The 16,410-nt window shown below is 46.7% G+C and overlaps 1 long non-coding RNA gene across 1 annotated transcript; it reads left to right on the forward strand.

Moving 5' to 3' along the window:
* The first annotated feature begins 67 nt into the window (after window positions 1-67).
* Window positions 68-16,249, forward strand: LOC308555219. The gene is made up of 4 exons (XR_013998523.1): window positions 68-192; window positions 9,578-9,729; window positions 15,339-15,820; window positions 16,056-16,249. It is a non-coding gene; the product is annotated as an uncharacterized lncRNA (long non-coding RNA).
* The last annotated feature ends 161 nt before the right edge of the window (window positions 16,250-16,410 follow it).

Below are 16,410 nucleotides of genomic sequence, written 5' to 3' on the forward strand. Positions count from 1 at the left end.
GATAGAGACCTCAACCTAGACAGGAATTGAGAGGGCCTGTAGGAGGAGCTCTCACCCTATTATGTCAGTCAAGTCCTACAGGAAGAACTCTAGGGTAACAACAGAGCTCTATGGTCGTTTCTGCCCCTCCCCTTAACTTCCTGTGCCCCTCTCTAGAGTACTTTCTCCAACGTTTCTCGGCGGATTTTGCAGGTGGGTCACCTAGTCTGTAGGTTATGAATTGCACTCCTTTCCTTTTCCTGAATAAATCCTTTTTGGTGGTGAAATACCTAGTCGACTTTTTTTACCGACGAATTTTGGGGTCTCACTTGGAATCCAGAGAAGAAACCCCCATTGCTTCGGGCTGGAGGGTAAACAGGTGCTGGCGCCCACAGAGCTGTCTTGAGCACACTGTCTCCTCTCCATTTCAGAAGCTGGACAGGGTAAGTCTCCCGGGACTACGCTTCTGCTTCTTGGTCTGACGCTCTCCAAGCTTTATTCTGGAACTGTTTTTGAGTTTTTTGTTTTGTTCATGAGCTAGTTTGGCACTCTGGCCAGACTCCCTGGGGAGATCAGGGTGTTTCTATGGGCTGCACTGCTATTTAGCCTTTGGCTTGTCTCTAGAGCAGGCTGTCTCCACTAAAGAATTTACTTTTTTACCCTTTGGCCAGGACTCTGAACAGCCTCTTCTGAAGTGAGATTGGCTGCAGGTTGCTAGAGCTGTTTTAGATTGTTTAGAGAAAAGCCTCTGAAAATGGGATCTCAGTTATCTAAATATTTTCAGAACATCTTTCCTAAAGGCACTCCGCCTGAAATTTTGTTTATATAAGCTGCAGTCACTCTTTATGTGCTTATTTAACTAAATGGGGTTGTGTGACCAAAAGTACAAAAGTAATTAAAGAGTATCAATGGCCATTATGGGAAACCTTTGAAATTCTCAAACTTTTCCTGAATCCTAATTGGACAATTCTAGCGCTAAAATTGGCAAAGATAAATGGAATGCCTGCTTAGAGTGGTAATTTGAGACTTGAAAGGTTATCAAGAATCTGAAGTTGCCTCATTGTGCAATAAAGTTTTAGATGCAGATACTGAATGTATAAAGAGATAAAGCTTGGCTTCCTTGCTTCCAGCATTGTCTTGCCCTTCTCCCTCAACTCCTACGCCTCAGGCTCTCTTCTTCCCCCATCCTCCTCCGGAGGCCATCTGGCCTTCCACTATCAGCTTCTTTGCCTGCAGCTCCACCTCTGGTACCTTTCTTCTCTGAATTTCAAGTTCAACCCTCTGAGGATCCTAATAGACCTCAAGCTTCATATGTTCCCTGAACTTGTGAGCCATAGTGAGAGGATTTCCTAAAGTACCTGAGGACCCTCAAAAATGTGTTGAAGAGTTTGGCATAGTTATTCAAACCTATCAGCCTGGGTTTTCCAATTTATATCAGCTAGTTCATTTGCTAGTCATTGAAGGTCAGGCTCAGGATTGGATGAGACTGGCTAGATGGAAACATCCGAAACGGATTTAGAAAAAGAAACGTCGGGTTTTGTTTGTGTGTGTGTGTGTTGTTGTTGTTGTTGTTGTTTTTGTCAAAATGCTAAAAAAAACTTGCTGGAGACTTCTACCAAGCAATTCCAGTAGCCTTTCCAAAACCTGTTGATTGAAACAAAATTTAGGCCTGCTCACAAAAGCATAATGAACCTGTTCATGACTATTATAATCTATTTGAGATTGTTTTTAAACAAAAATCTGGCCTTCCTTCAGATGTTAATTCCACTCAAGTAGCTTTTAACTCTATATGTTCATTAGTGGGCTGAAGAGAGACCTTTCCCTTTTAATTAAAAGGACCAGGCCACCCGGCTGGCGTGGCTCAGTGGTTGAGCATTGACCTATAAACCAGGAAGTCACAGTCTGATTCCCAGTCAGGGCACATGCCCGGGTTGCAGGCTTGGTTCCCAGTGGGGAGTGTGCAGGAGACAGCTGATCAATGACTCTCTCATCATTGATGTTTCTCTCTCTCTCCCCCCCTCTCCCTTCCTCTCTCTGAAATCAATAAAACATATTAAAATAAGTAAATAAAGGACCAGGATGGGGTGAGAAACAAAGTCTACTCTAGATTTGGTTAATTTGGCAAATAAGTTTGCTTGCATCATAGATGAATCACCTAGAAGTAAGACTGCCAAGAATTTTGATTTTCACCTTTGGCAAATGAAGGGCCCCTATACAAAAACAAAAGCCTCCTGACTTCTGCAAAGAGCCAGGACATTGCAAAAGGGATTGTTGCAAATTTTGGCATTTCGGGTGCCTTCAGCCTTCCCAGAGTCCTCCTAATCACCAGTGGCAGAGCTCTGAGAAATACAGGTGTTCTTCCCAGTCCTCCCTCTTAATTGGCTTGGAGAAACTGGTCTCCAGATTGCCTGTCAATCTCTGTCCTGAGCTCAACACACTGCTATAAAGCAGCCCTGCTTCAGAGTAATAAACCAGTTCTAATTGTGGGATCTTAAACCTCCATGGGTTTCTGAGCCTGTCCCTTTTGTTTAGTCCCTTTAAGAAATACACACCCTTTTCTTCTTTTTTTAAAGACTTTTAAAATTGATATTTAGAGAGGGGGGTTTCTAAATTTGCATCAATTTAGAAACATTGATGCAAGCCACCTCCTGCATGCCCCCCACTGGGGATCGAGCCCTCAACCTGGCATGTGCCCTGACTGGGAATCAACTGGCAACCCTTCAGTGCACGGGCAACACCCAACTAGCTGAGCCACGCGGCCGGGGCACCCTTTCTTCTTTGTACCTCTGTTCCTGTTCATTTATTTATTTACTTTAAAGGAGTTTTTTCTTTTATTAATTTTTTTTTTTTCAGAGAGAGAGAGAGAGAGAAAAACACTGATTTATTGTTCCACCCATTTATGCATTCATTGGTTGATCACGTGCCCTTACTGAGGATCGAACCTGAAACCTTGGTGCATTGGGACAGTGCTCCAACCAGCTGAGCTACCTGGCCAGGGCCCTATTCATCTATTAAGTTGAGATTTCCTAGGGAAGTATCCTGCCAGAATTTCTTTCTCCCTAAAGGGGGAAGTAATCCTAGAATTTGACAGTAGCTGTCAAAATAGCCAATCAGGTGAACTCAATGACCTTTCAACGTCTTTTATGTAGTATGTTCCACTTCCGACCATACTATACCTGAATCTGGGAACCCTGATCATTTGTCCCTATGGGACTAGCGGCCATGCTCTTTATGGGTAAAATTTTCAATTGATGTTGGCAGAATCTACACCTATTAAGATTCAAATAGATTTCTCACACCCCCTTCCCAAATTAATACCCCATAAATAAGGAAGCCCTTCAAGGCATAAAGCCCATAACAGAAGATTGCAAGGCTTGGCCTCATTGTCCCTGGCACTAGTCCCAGCACCACTCCCATTTCACCTGTAAAGATCCAAGGGCCAAGGGTGGTGTTTGCTCAGGACCTCTGAGCAGTATGTCACATTGTTACCCCTCAGCACCTCATTGTCCTTAACCCCACACGCCACTACCATCTGTCCCACTGGTAATTTACTTATGCAGTGCATTTGTTAGTATTGCAGTAAAGCTAGCGAACACCTTGCTGCTTTCGCTTGGAAAGGAAACAATTTACTGGGACAGTAATGCCTCTGGTTTTATGGAAAGCCCTTCTATTTGTCACAAATCCTGAAGGCTGATTTGGATGATATAACTTTCCCTAAAGGTTCTACCTTGTTGCAGTATGTGGACAATTTACTTCTTTGCTCTTCCTCTCACAGGAAGTCAGCATTCACCTGTTAGAACCTTTAGCTTTAAAGGGACATAAAGTCTCTAAATAAAAGGGGCAATTTTTCCGAACTTATTTGCTGTTTGGGACATCTGCTATCAGAACAAGGACTATACCTGGATCCAGATAGGCTTCCTGGTGTCCTAAGTTTCCCAAGGCCCAAAACTAAGCATCAGTTGTGAGGTTTTCTTGGGCTAATCAGCTATAGTTGAAACTGCACCCCAAATCTCTTATGACAAGACCTCTGTAAGTTTTACTAAAGAATTGACAGTCCTGATCCAATTTTATGGGAAGAACGAGTTGATATAGCCTTTAAAGCCTTAAAGGAGAGTTTAATGAACCTACCATACCTTGGGCACCCAAACTCTCAGATTCCCTTTTTCTTTTTTGTACATGAAAAGGAAGGGAATGCTCTTGGAGTGCTCACCCAAAAGCATGGGGATCACCGTAGACCCCTAGGATACTATGGTCAGCAACTGGACCCTGTGGTTCAGGGATAGCCCCCTTGCCTTAGACTCATTGCTACTACTGCCCTTTGGTTAAGGCCACAGAGGAAATTGTTGTGGGATCCCCTTTAACCATCTTTGTACCCCATGCAGTCGAAGCTCTTCTGGATTCTCATTACACCCAGCATTTTTCAGTAAGTTACCACACATAACTTCCACATAATGACCTTCATCCAGCTACTCTTCCCTCCAGTACTGGTGAAGCCCCTTTGACTGCCTGGCACTGATGGATCACCTAGTGACCCCTTGTGAGGATCTACTAGAGGCTCCTCTGAGTAATGCTGATTTCTCATGGTTTACAGACAGCTTCTATTTAAAGAATGAGAATTGTAAATCCTGTACTGAATGTGCTAAACCCCTTTTGAGGTCAAGAAGGCAGCATTTTTACCTACACTACTTCACAGCAGGCTGCCCTTAACTTGGGCTTGTATTTTAGCCAAGGGTAAAACTGCCAACATTTATACTGAGAACACATGTGCCTTCGGAGTAGCTAATGATTTTGGAATGTTATGGAAGCAACATGGTGTCCTTCCTTCATTGGATGTTCTACTTCTTCCTGCTGCTTTAGCTCTTAAGATCCCAGGGCATTCTAAACTTGATTCTCTAGAAGCTAAAGGAAATCCCCTTGCTGACATTTCCACAAGGGATGGTGCCCTTAAGGGAACCAGCAGTAGTCAAACCTTTGTCATTGTCCAAAGGAATATTTCCCCAGCTGATAACTTAGGAAAACTGGCCAGAGACGCCCAATAGTTGGTTCCAGAAAAAGAAAAACAAGATTGGAAATCCAACAGTTGTTAGTTTGATAAAAAGAGAAAGCTATGGTTGGACCTAGTTCTTCCAGAGACTCTAAAATTTCCACTCCTAACTATTGTACATGCATTAAACCATTGATCTGTTGACCAAGTGATAGCATTTATGAATCAGTATTGGTGGGAAAATATTAATTAACAAAGCCATGAAAAGTGTCTGCCTTACTTTTTGCACCTGTCCGAAGTATAACCCAGGAAAGCCTGTTCACCCTGCTCCTGGACATTTTAAATTGCCTAATGGACCATTCAAGGTTTGGCAAATAGATTTCATACAGCTTCCCATCTCATGTTTTAGTCATGATTGGTATGTTTTCTCACTAAACTGAAACTTTCCCTTCTAGACAAGCTACTCCCTCTTCTGTGGCTAAAGTTCTGGTGGAGACAGGGCAAGTGGGCATCTCCAGAAGCAATCTGTTTTGGAAGCACAGGGTCAAACATGGCTTTTCCAGCCTACCTGTGTCCTTGCTCCCCCCCGCCCCCAAATACTGACACTGGCATTTTTCATCTATTGAGTGGAGGTGGCACTCAGACCTGCCCACCAGAGGGCAAGACAGAACCATTGGGGTCTCCTCAGGGTGCTTAGTGGGTAGAGATAAAAGGGTCATGAAGTTTTCCTCCTTGCCAGTTCCAACTGGGGGGCTCACTCAGCTCCCTAGTGAAGGGAGTAGTTTCTGAGTCTATCCAGACTTGGAAGCCTGGGGGAAGGGATCAGAAGGCCCAGGGAGTCCATGTCGTGCCCCCCACACACACACACACACACAGTGCCAGCTGCTGGCTGGGAGCACCTAGCTGGGGCTCCCTTGGTTTGCTGCACTTTGAGATCTGTTTGCTTCCAGTGTTATGAGATTTCCCTGGTTTGTTCATGGAAAGCTTAGGCTGGTGACATATGCCAGGGAATCTGACTTTCTCTTCCTAGAAGTGAGGCAGAAATGACATTGCTGGGGGATAGATTTCTTCTTTTTTCTTTTTGAAAGTAGACATTTATGATAAAGGCACCGAGTGGATTCTGTAATTCATGAGCACTCTGTGGGCACCTACTTTGTGCCCTGTCAGAAAAAGACATTTGGGACCCTGGCTGGTTTTGCTTAGTGGTTAGAGCGTCATCCTGGCGACCAGGTCACAGGTTCGATTTCCAGTCAAGGTCACCTACCTCGGTGCAGATTCAATCCCCACACCTGGTTGGGGCACATGGGGAGGCAACCAATCAATGTGTCTCATGTCAGTGTTTTTCACTCTCTCTAAAAATCAATGGAAAGAATATCCTTGGGTGGGGATTAAAAAAAAAAGACACTTGGGGATGCTGTCAGTCTGTAATGGGGTGGACAGAGATGGAGTTGGCCCTGAGAGAGATCTGGGGTCCAGGAACAGTTTGGAAACCTTGGGCTTAACTCAGAGGGCACCTCCCAGCTTTGCCAGAGCCTGCCTTCCAGCCAGTCTTTCATAGCATAAGGAAACTTGAACGGCCAGGTTTCCCATCACATCTCTAGCTGCCTCTCAGGAAAGCAGGCACTGCAGAGCCTGGAAGGCTAAGAAGATTGTACAGGTAACCTGCCCAGGAACAGTAGTTAGGCCAGTTAATCAAGTTAGAGATTTCCAAAAGGGCCCTGGTCCCTTAGCTTGGCCCCTCACTGGGGGACTTGAAGCCTTTTTCATAAAAGTGGGTAAAACGGCCAGGGAATGGAAAAAAGTTTCTAGGTGCTCCTTGATAATGGTATTCCCATGACCTGTGGTACCAAAGCCTGTTGCTGAATCTGACTCAATGAGATTGAGAGAACATGAAAATCTAATGATTCATAGATTCTGAAAGTTAGAATATTTAAACAGGCTTTATGTAAAGAAGTTGTGTCTCCTTTAATGTTTTATGGGAATGGATATTATGTCCTATTGGGGAACACTTCCCCTAACTAGTATTATAAAACCAAGACCTGTTGATAAGTCCTAATAGGGCCTACAGTTAGAAATGGGAGGTTTGGTGGAATTAGATAAAAGTTAGGAGAATTGGCACATTTGAGCAGGCTTTATGTCAAGTCATGTCTCTTTTGCCTGATTTTGTTATGGGGGTGGACACTGTATCTCACTGGGGAACGTTTCTCTACCTAGTCTTGTAAAACAGGTGTGTAAAAACGCCCTTCAAGCCACATAAATTGGATGTGCTAAATGGAAATGTGTGCGATTGCCTGAGCCTGCACAGTGTGGAAGCGAAGCTGGAACAGATTCTCTGCCATAGCCCATGTGGAGTGTGAACGGGCTGTGGCCGCGCCCCATGAGCACCTCCTAGTGATGGCCACTGGTACGTTAGACAAGACACTTCTCATTGGTGGAGCATTTACTACCTTGCTATCAGACAGAAATTGAAGCTACTCAGGCCTGAAGGACATAAAATGATCTTGAAACCTGAAATACCTACAGTGTCTTTGGTGATGTCAGAGAAATGCTCTAATGGGTATTGCAGGGCCCAGAGAGTAAGATAATGAAATGGAAGTGGTTTGTACAAGATCATGCTGCCTGGCGATAGCAAGGAGATAGGAAGAGGGAGCCTCTTTTCCCCTTGGACTGACTTAGAAACTGAAGAGTTGCTGGATTCTATTGTCACTTGGACAGTGCCCTATAAATAGCTCTTGGCTGAACAACAGAGAGCTGCTTGGTTTGTGGACAGCAGTTGCAAGGTAAATGGACAACATCCTGTTTGGAAGGCCACTACTCTGATCAAAGAAGGACTGGATTGCACGCTGTTTTTCCAGGAGTGATAGAGGAAGTGAGCAGCATTGAAAGCCTCTCTGGGTTTTTACTCAGTCATGGGCAGTGGCCAGGGGCCTGGCCATTTGGTCAGGCATGAGGGTAATGCAAAGCTGGCATATTAAAGGGATGCCCACATAGGGTGTGGTTCTGGAAATCCCTATGGGAATTTGAGGGGTACGTTAAAGTAGGATATGTTGATGTCCATCCAAAGAACCCCCTTCCAGGTTCAGAAGGTGATTAGAAACACCAAGTAGACCCTTTGGTACGCTCAGTCAAGGTGGTACTGACTGAGTGTACGGGCCCATGATATCAGTGGGCATGGGGGGCTGCCGCAAAACAGATGGTTTAAATCTAGACATAGTCCTCTTGCACCCTGCAAGGCACAAAAATGCCAACAAGGCCCGGCTGGTGTGGCTAAGTGGTTGAGCATTGATCCATGAACCAGGAGGTCATGGCTCGATTCCTGGTCAGGGCACATGCCTGGGTTGTGCCTCGATCCCTAGTAGGGGGCGTGCAGGAGGCAGCCAATCAATGATTCTCTCTCATCATTGATGTTTCTATCTCTCTCTCTTCCTCTCCCTCTCTGAAATCAATAAAAACATTTTATTTAAAAAAAATGCCTACAAGAACTGTTTCTGTCAACAAGAGACAGACTGCAGATGGCTCTGGGAAGGATTTCCCAGGGGAAGTAGATTACGTTGGACCGATGCCAGTAGCCCCATGGGGCTATAAGTGAGTCCTAACAGGAACAGACATTTAACTCCAGACTGGGTTTTGCATACCCAGGTACAGATGCTCAAAATACTATTCAAGGATTGGAACGGAAAGTACTGTACATGTTTGTACCATCAGCTTGTATTTCTTCGAACCAAGGAACACGCTTTATAGGCAATAATGTTCCACATTGTGCAGAGAAGTGTACTCCTTAGTATGAGTTTGATAGAGAATTGAAAAGGGCAGTTAAAACATTGTTGGTCTAAACAGCAGGAAATAAGGACATGAAGAGCTGGCTTACATGCCTTCAAGTTCTTCCCCACGTTACTGCAGCTTTTCTTCCTACCTGACACAGTGGTCCCAGGACCAGGGCTGCAGCTGTGGGTGCCAGAAGCAGGGAGGATTCTTAAGCAGGAAGCTGTAGCTGTGCTGCTAAGCCTTTGTGTCAGAGTTCCTAAGGGCCTAGTGGGATGGGTTGTGCCTGCACCCCATCCCACAGAGTTGGGGCTGACAGTGGATGCTGGCGTGTTGCCTAGTGCTCTGGTCAGCCCATGAGTTCTGCACCTGTAACCTCTGTCCATCTGAGTGAGAGTGGCCTGAGGGGAGGCACTTGCTAGATTAGGGTGGCCACCTGCAATCTGGACCAGCACAGTGGTGGAACCTAACGACACTTCCACGGGTGGAAAAGTCTGGGTAAGATAAATGACAAATGGAGAGAAGGAGAAATAATAGCAGAAGTGAAAGGGATGAATAATTGTGTTATGCAACAAGGGAAACACAACATTTTATTTTTTATTAATACCTGAAGAGAGGCTCAGCAAGAGATTACACTCAGCCCAGCTGACGTGGCTCAGCGGTTGAGCATCAACCTACAACCCAGGAGATCGAAGTTCAATTCCTGGTCAGGGCACAGGCCAGGGTTTCGGGCTCGATCCCCAGCAGGGGGCATCTAGGAGGAAGCTGATCAATGATTCTCATCACTGATGTTTCTATGTCTCCCTCTCCCTTCTTTTCTCTGAAATCAATAAAAACATTTTTTTTTTAAAGGTAAAAAATAGAGAGGAGAGAGAGATTACACTCTCAGCCTGAAAGAGTGAAGCCATGTTTTTGCCAAGACCACCCATGCTGTTGGAACCTGACAGGTTTGAATGGCAGCCTGCCAACCTGAATGACATCATCCTGGGAGACATTTGCATATGGTAAGATGATGGACTAGATAGTTAATCATGACTGAATGATATTCTAGTACTGGGCCAGTATTTTTTTAATTGATTTTAGGTGGGGGAGGCAGAGAGAAATATTGGGAGGCCGGGGATCGAACCCACCACCTTTTGGTGTATGGAACAATGCTCCAGCCAACTGAGCCACACCAGCCAGGGCTGGACCAGTATCTTTTGACCTAAGTGATTTGCTGTGAGGGATCTGAGTTAAATACCAGAGGTTGGACTGCAATAGTGTGATTTATCAGATGTTTGGCCTTCATCCATAGTTCCTGGCTTCTCTGCTCCCTAAACCCTTGGAATTTCCTAAATGTATCTTGTTAGGTTAATGAGGTAACTTTCGGAAGCACCTAAGGATGGGGGCTGGTTGCCAATGGAGCCAACCATGTGATTAGAGGATTGGACTTTGTGTCCCACCCCCATACATCAGGAAGGGAGAGGGACTGGTAATCTAGTAAGTAACATGATTCTCTAAGTTCTGTGAGCCTCTAGCAAATGAACCAAACCCAAGGAGCAGGGAATGGGAATCTGATTTTTTAAATATGTTTTTTATTGATTTTAGAGAGAGGAAGGGAGAGAGAAAGAGAAACATTGATGAGAGAAAATCATCAATTGGCTGCCTTCTGCACACCCCTACTAGGGGTTAAGCCCAAAACCCAGGCATAAACCCTGACCAGGAATCAAACCCTGCCCCCCTGGTTCATGGGTCGACACTCAACCACTGAGCCACACCAGCTGGACTTGGGAATCTGATTTATAGCCAGTTCTGGTCAGAAGCACCTGGGCTTGTGGCTAACCTCTGAAGTATGTTGTGGGGTAGGGGTGCTCTTGTAAGACTGAGCCCTACCTGTGAAATTTGATGCCATCTTCAGGTAGTGTCAGAATTTAGCTGAATTATTGGATACCCTGCTAGCACCTGAGAAGTGCTTGTTGGTGGGGGACCACCCCCATGTTGGAACCCCAATTCCAACCTGTAAGGAGGATCAGGAATCACTTAAAATCCTGGAGTGCTGAAAGCTAGAAGTTCCTCAAATTTCTGAGGGAATATGATTTTCAACTATAAATTCTGTGCCCAGAAAAACACTGAATCCAGCACACAAAGTCATTGACATAAAAAGGACAAATTATTTCTCTCCCATGTCCCCATTTGCAAGATTCCTGTGCAGAGGCTTAGAAAGCAGATGTCCAGATTGGGGCAGGAGGCCACCAGCTCCCAGAGGAAGGCCTCCAGAGTTAAATATGGAAATGATGATGGGTGACCTTGTATGCTTGAGAATTAGGAAAATTTATTGCAAGGAGCTTGACATATCTCTTAGAGCATTTGGGAGAAAATAGCAAAATAAGTTTATAAAAGAAATGACAGGCCCTCGCCAGGTGGCTCAGTTGGTTGGAGTATCATCCCATACACCAAAAGGTGGTGGGTTCAGTCCCCAGTTGGGGTGCGTGCGGGTGGCGGCCAGTCAGTGTTTCTCATTGTTTTGTTTTGTTTTTCTTAATTCTCACTTGAGCATATATTCTTCCTGACTTCAGAGAGAGAAACATCAGCAGGTTGCCTTCCTTATGTACCCCCACCGGGTGATCGAACCCATGACCTTTCCATGTATGGGACAATGCTCCAACCAGCTGAGCCACACCAGCATGGCCTCACATCAATGTTTCTCCCTTTCTCTCCCTAAAAGTCGATGGAGGCATATCCTCAGGTGAGGATTAAAAAATGAATTTTTAAAAATAAAAGAAATGGCAGCTATCAGTGAGAAAGTAAATGTGATCATGGTACAGTATTTGCCTCAGCAGAGAGCAGTGATTACATAGTGATAATAGAAACACTGAAATGACTTAACCAAAAATTAGGATAAAATGATATTAGGATGGATTCAAGAAGTGCAAAAGAGCCAGAGCTTCATTTAAATTAGTAGGACGCCATCTGATGCTACCTAAAATAAATTTAAAAATAGTTTGTAATCTAAGTCGGTGGCTTTCAGTTGTGGGCAGTTTTACCCCCAAGGAGACCTTCTTCGTTGTTATAGTGGGGAGGGAGTGCTACTTGCATCTACTGGTGCATTAGTGTGTAAAATACCACATGCCTAGTAGCTGGAAACAGCACAAATTTATACAGTTTGGAACTTCATGAGTTCAAAATGGGTCTCTGGCAAAATCAAGGTGCAGGTGTGCTGCCTGCCTCTTTCGTTGTTGTTGTTAATCGTCACCTGAGGATATCCTTTCCATTGCTTTTCAGAGAGAGTAGAAGAGTAGAAGGAAGAGGGGAGAGGGGGAGAGAGAGAAACATCAACCCCGCACTCGCCCAACCTGGGGCAGGCTGCAAATTCTCGACCCTTTCGTGGGCAGGCTGACACTCTAACCACTGAACCACACAGGCCAGGGCTGCCTGCCTTTTTTTATTTTAGAAAGTGAGAGATACACTGATTTGTCCCACTTATTTATGCACTCATTGTTTGATTCTTGTATGTGCCCTGACTGGGGATTGAACCCACATCCTTGGTGTATCAAGACAACACTCTAACCAGCTGAGCTACCTGGCCAGGGTGGGCTGCCTTCCTTCTGAAGGCTCTGGGGGAGAATCCAGTTCCTTGCCTTTTCAGCTTCTAGAGGTTTCTGCATTCTATGGTTCATGGCCCCTCCATCTGCAGGGTACATCCCTCCAACCTGTTTCGCTTGTCACCTCTCTGACTGCCTCCTTCCAAACTGAAGAACCGTTGTGATTACACTGGGCCCTCATATTAAGGTCAACTAATTAGTATCCTCAATTTCATCTGCAGCTTTAATTCCCCCTTACCATGTAAAGTGAATATTCACAAGTTAAGGTGTAGACATCTTTGGGGGTATTCTACCTACACAAATGAGTAAAGGCCAAGGATGCTGCTAAACATCCTACAGTGCACAGGACAACCCCACATATGTTAAATACTGCTAAGGTGATAGATGGGGCTTCTGGCTAGGAGGGGGCAAAGGGAGCACCCCTGGGGAGCTGAAATCTATCTTGATCTGGGCTGTGGACACTAGTGTATACATATGTAACATGTTAAGATGTGCATACTTTACTCAAAGTATGTTATACCTCCTTAAAAAAGACCACCAATTTTAACAATAGCAGGTAAGTTTGTGGGTTTTAAAATGAGGCAGGAAAGCCGTGGCTTAGCCGTTGAGCATCGACCTAGGATCCAGGAGATCTTGGTTTGATTCTGGGTCAGGGTTCATGCCCGGGTTTTAGCCTCAATCCCTGGTAGGGGGCTTGCAGGAAGCAGCCGATCAATGACTCTTATTATTGATATTTCTATATTTCTCTCCCTCTCCCTTCCTCTTTCTGAAATCAATAAAAAATATTTTTGTAATTTATTTTTGATATGTTTATTTATTTTTATATATTTTTATTTATGGTATATTTTTATTTATTTTTTAATATGTCTTTATTGATTGCAGAGAGAGGAAAGGAGGGGGGGGAAACATCAGTGATAAGTCATTGATCGGCTGCCTCTTGCAAGCCGCCTACTGGGGATCGAGCCTGAAACCCAGGCATGAACCCTGACCAGGAATCAAACCGAGATCTGGATCATAGGTTGATGCTCAGCCGCTTAGCCACGGCAGCCAGGCAATAAAGAATTTTTTTTTTTTAGATATATATATTTTTTAAATTAAAATGAGGCAGGAAATATTAGAAGAAACAGCTGGAGTTGGAAGCAGCTGCCCCTGTAGAGCAGGACTGGCATGTGAAAGGGTGCCACAGAAACAGCTTTATTTTTTTACCTTATACTAGAATTTGATGTATAATTTTTAAAAAAATATATCTTTACTGATTTCAGAGAGAGGAAGGGTGAGGGGGAGAGATAGAAACATCAATGATAAAGTCGTCACTGATCTGCTGCCTCCTGCACGCTCCCGCCTGGGGATCAAGCCCACAACCCAGTCATGTGCCCTGACCAGGAATCGAACCGGATCTCCTGGATCCTAGGTTGATGCTCAACCACTGAACCATGCCTGGCTGGGCTGATATATAATTTTTAAAATGACAAAATGGAGCCCTGGCCAGGGTGGCTTGGTTGGGCATTGTCCCATGCACCAGGTGGTTGTGGATTTGATTCCTGATCAAGGGCACATGCCGGGGTTTCAGGATCAATCCCCATGGGGGAAGGGGATGTGCAAGAGGCAGCTGATCCATATTGACTTTCACGTCGATGTTTCTCTCCCTCTTTCTGGAAAATCAATAAACTACTCTGTTGCCCAGCTGGTGTGGCTCAGCAGTTGAGCATTGACCTAGGATCCAGGAGATCGAGGTTCTATTCCAGGTCAAGACACATGCCCAGGTTTCGGGCTCGATCCCCAGCAGGGGGCATGCAGGAGGCAGCTGATCAATGACTCTCATCATTGATGTTTCTATCTTTCTCTCCCTCTCCTTTCCTGTCTCTGAAATCAATAAAAAAAACTAAAAAAAACCCTATTCTTTTATTTTTAAAAAAATGACAAAATGGAGAGATTTGTTCATTCACTGTGTCGTTAGAATAGAGTTCATACTGGGAACCAGGCTCTGTTCCTGGGGTTGGGTCCATGAGTACAATCAGACATGGTCCCAGCCAGTCAGGGGCTTGGTGTGGTGTGGTGCAGTGCGGTGTGGTGTGGTGTGTGTAGGGGGGGAAGTGGTGTGCAAGTAGTCTGAAGCCATGATCAGTCGCTGTCTGGGAGGGGCTGTTGTATGGATGCAAGGAGAGGTGATTCCCCAGAAAGGAAAGCTATCATGAGCTATTAGGATCTTCATCTCCTGTCATGAAAGTTTGGCTTCAGAATCTAGTGGGAGGAATGGCAGAGGCTTTGTCATTGGGCCCCTGGGCTCAGGGCTGGACAGGTCACTGAGCCCCTCCTCTGCACCCGGGATTGGGAGCCCCCAAGGACTATCAAGCTATTCTGCCTTTACTCCCCTCATCCAGCCCTGGGCTCCCTCTCCTGCATGCCTTCTGCAATCTTGGCATATTGGGAGGACACTAACCAACTGACCTACCCGGCCAAGGCCCAAAAAAATGGTCTTTGGGGGATCATGACCACAGAGGAGGCTGGAGATTGCTAGGGCCTTATTCTGCCCAGGCCAAAGCTGGGGTATGAGGAGGGGCTGAATCTATTCTGGAAGCCTTGGGGAACCACTAGCCACTTAGAGAGAACTTGATGTGGCCAAACTTGTGGTTTCGAGCATCTATTCTGCTGCAGCTAGAAAATAGGTTTGTGGGGAGAAGCTAAGGGTGGGAGAGGAGAGGAAAGTGGAACAGATTTGAGAGCTGTGTTAGATAAAGGCAAGGGACAGCTCTTGGGGAGGAGATACACAGAGGGATCCTAAATGGTGCAGCGGGCCCCCACCAATTAGCTCTGCTTTACCCATCCAGGGCTCTGCCAACCTCCCTGTCTGCTCTGCTGGTGCCCAGTTAGGGTGCTCCAGTAACCCACATCCCTTACGCAGCAGCCTGTGCTCTTCTCCCTGCATCCCTCCCCCTACCCTTGGGAGCCCAGCGAGTACCTTGGAGGTGGGCAGGGGCGGGGCCACCAGAGACCAACTCCTGGCCGGTAGTGTACTGCGCTTTGGTTCCCAGATGCCGCAGTTCCACCGCACACGCAGATCCAGCTTAGCCAGCTCCTGGCCCGCCCTGCCTGGTGCACATCTACCCTGGCTCGCGGCCCTAGGTGGGGGACTCTGCGAGTCCGCCGCTTTTCCAGTTGCTGTTTCTACTGCTGCTGCCGCAGGCGCCTGGTATAAGCAGGTGGCGAAGGCGGACTACCACACTGGGCCGCGCTGCGGGCCGCTAGTGGGGCTGCGCCCTTAGCTCTGCGTGGGGTGCCGCGCACTGCGTCCCACTGCCCGGGACACCCTAGGCCTGCGTGCGCACTCCCAGGGGCCGTCTGCCAGAGACACCCTCCCGCCAAGCTCTCCTGTCTCCCTCCGGGGTTCAGAGACCATGGAAGGCACAACGCAGTAGCCTCCGCGCAGGGCTCTTCCTCAGTGCGCCCCGGAGCCCGCGCCTGAAACCAAGCAGCAGCTGGGCGCCGGTTCCTGGACCTCAGTGGCGCAGGCCAGGTATGTGGGAAGAGGAGGGGGCTGGGACGGCAGCGCAATCGGCGGCTCGGGAGGTTTGAGCCCTGTGCACAGGTCCGAGTGCCCACCAAGCACCTCCCGACCTTTTCATCCCCCATTACGTGCGGAGAAAGGCTTTCTTGGAGCAGGCCTGTACCCCTCCAGCCACGGGGGGTGCGGGCGGGAGTACTGGAGGGCGCACAGCCCTCTCCCCATGGTCCTGCTGTGTTCTTTCTAGAGCCTTCGGAGAGTCTGCCGCTCAGCAGTGGTTCCAGCAGCGAACTGCCTTCGTGGGCCCCCATCTCGCTCCAGGGTGGTCCAGAGCTCAGCCCCTACCCCTGACTCAGGCATAGTAGCTTTGGCCTCCAGAGTTCGAAGCTTCGGCCAGGTCGTGCCATTTGATTAATAAAACATCCCTGGTCCCTGCACCTCACTTGTGGCCCTTTTCCTCACAATGTGTACTTTGCCATCTAGCTTTGAGGTTCAAACAGCCTTGCCCACTCCCTGGCAATTGCCAGGAGCCCTCTTGCTGCCCAATAGAATCTAACATCCCCTCCCCCACGCCTCTGTCTGTCCCAGTGGGCAGAAGGGGA

Source organism: Miniopterus schreibersii (genome assembly GCF_964146895.1).
Source record: "Miniopterus schreibersii genome assembly, chromosome: 3".
In the NCBI taxonomy this organism is placed as follows: domain Eukaryota; kingdom Metazoa; phylum Chordata; class Mammalia; order Chiroptera; family Miniopteridae; genus Miniopterus; species Miniopterus schreibersii.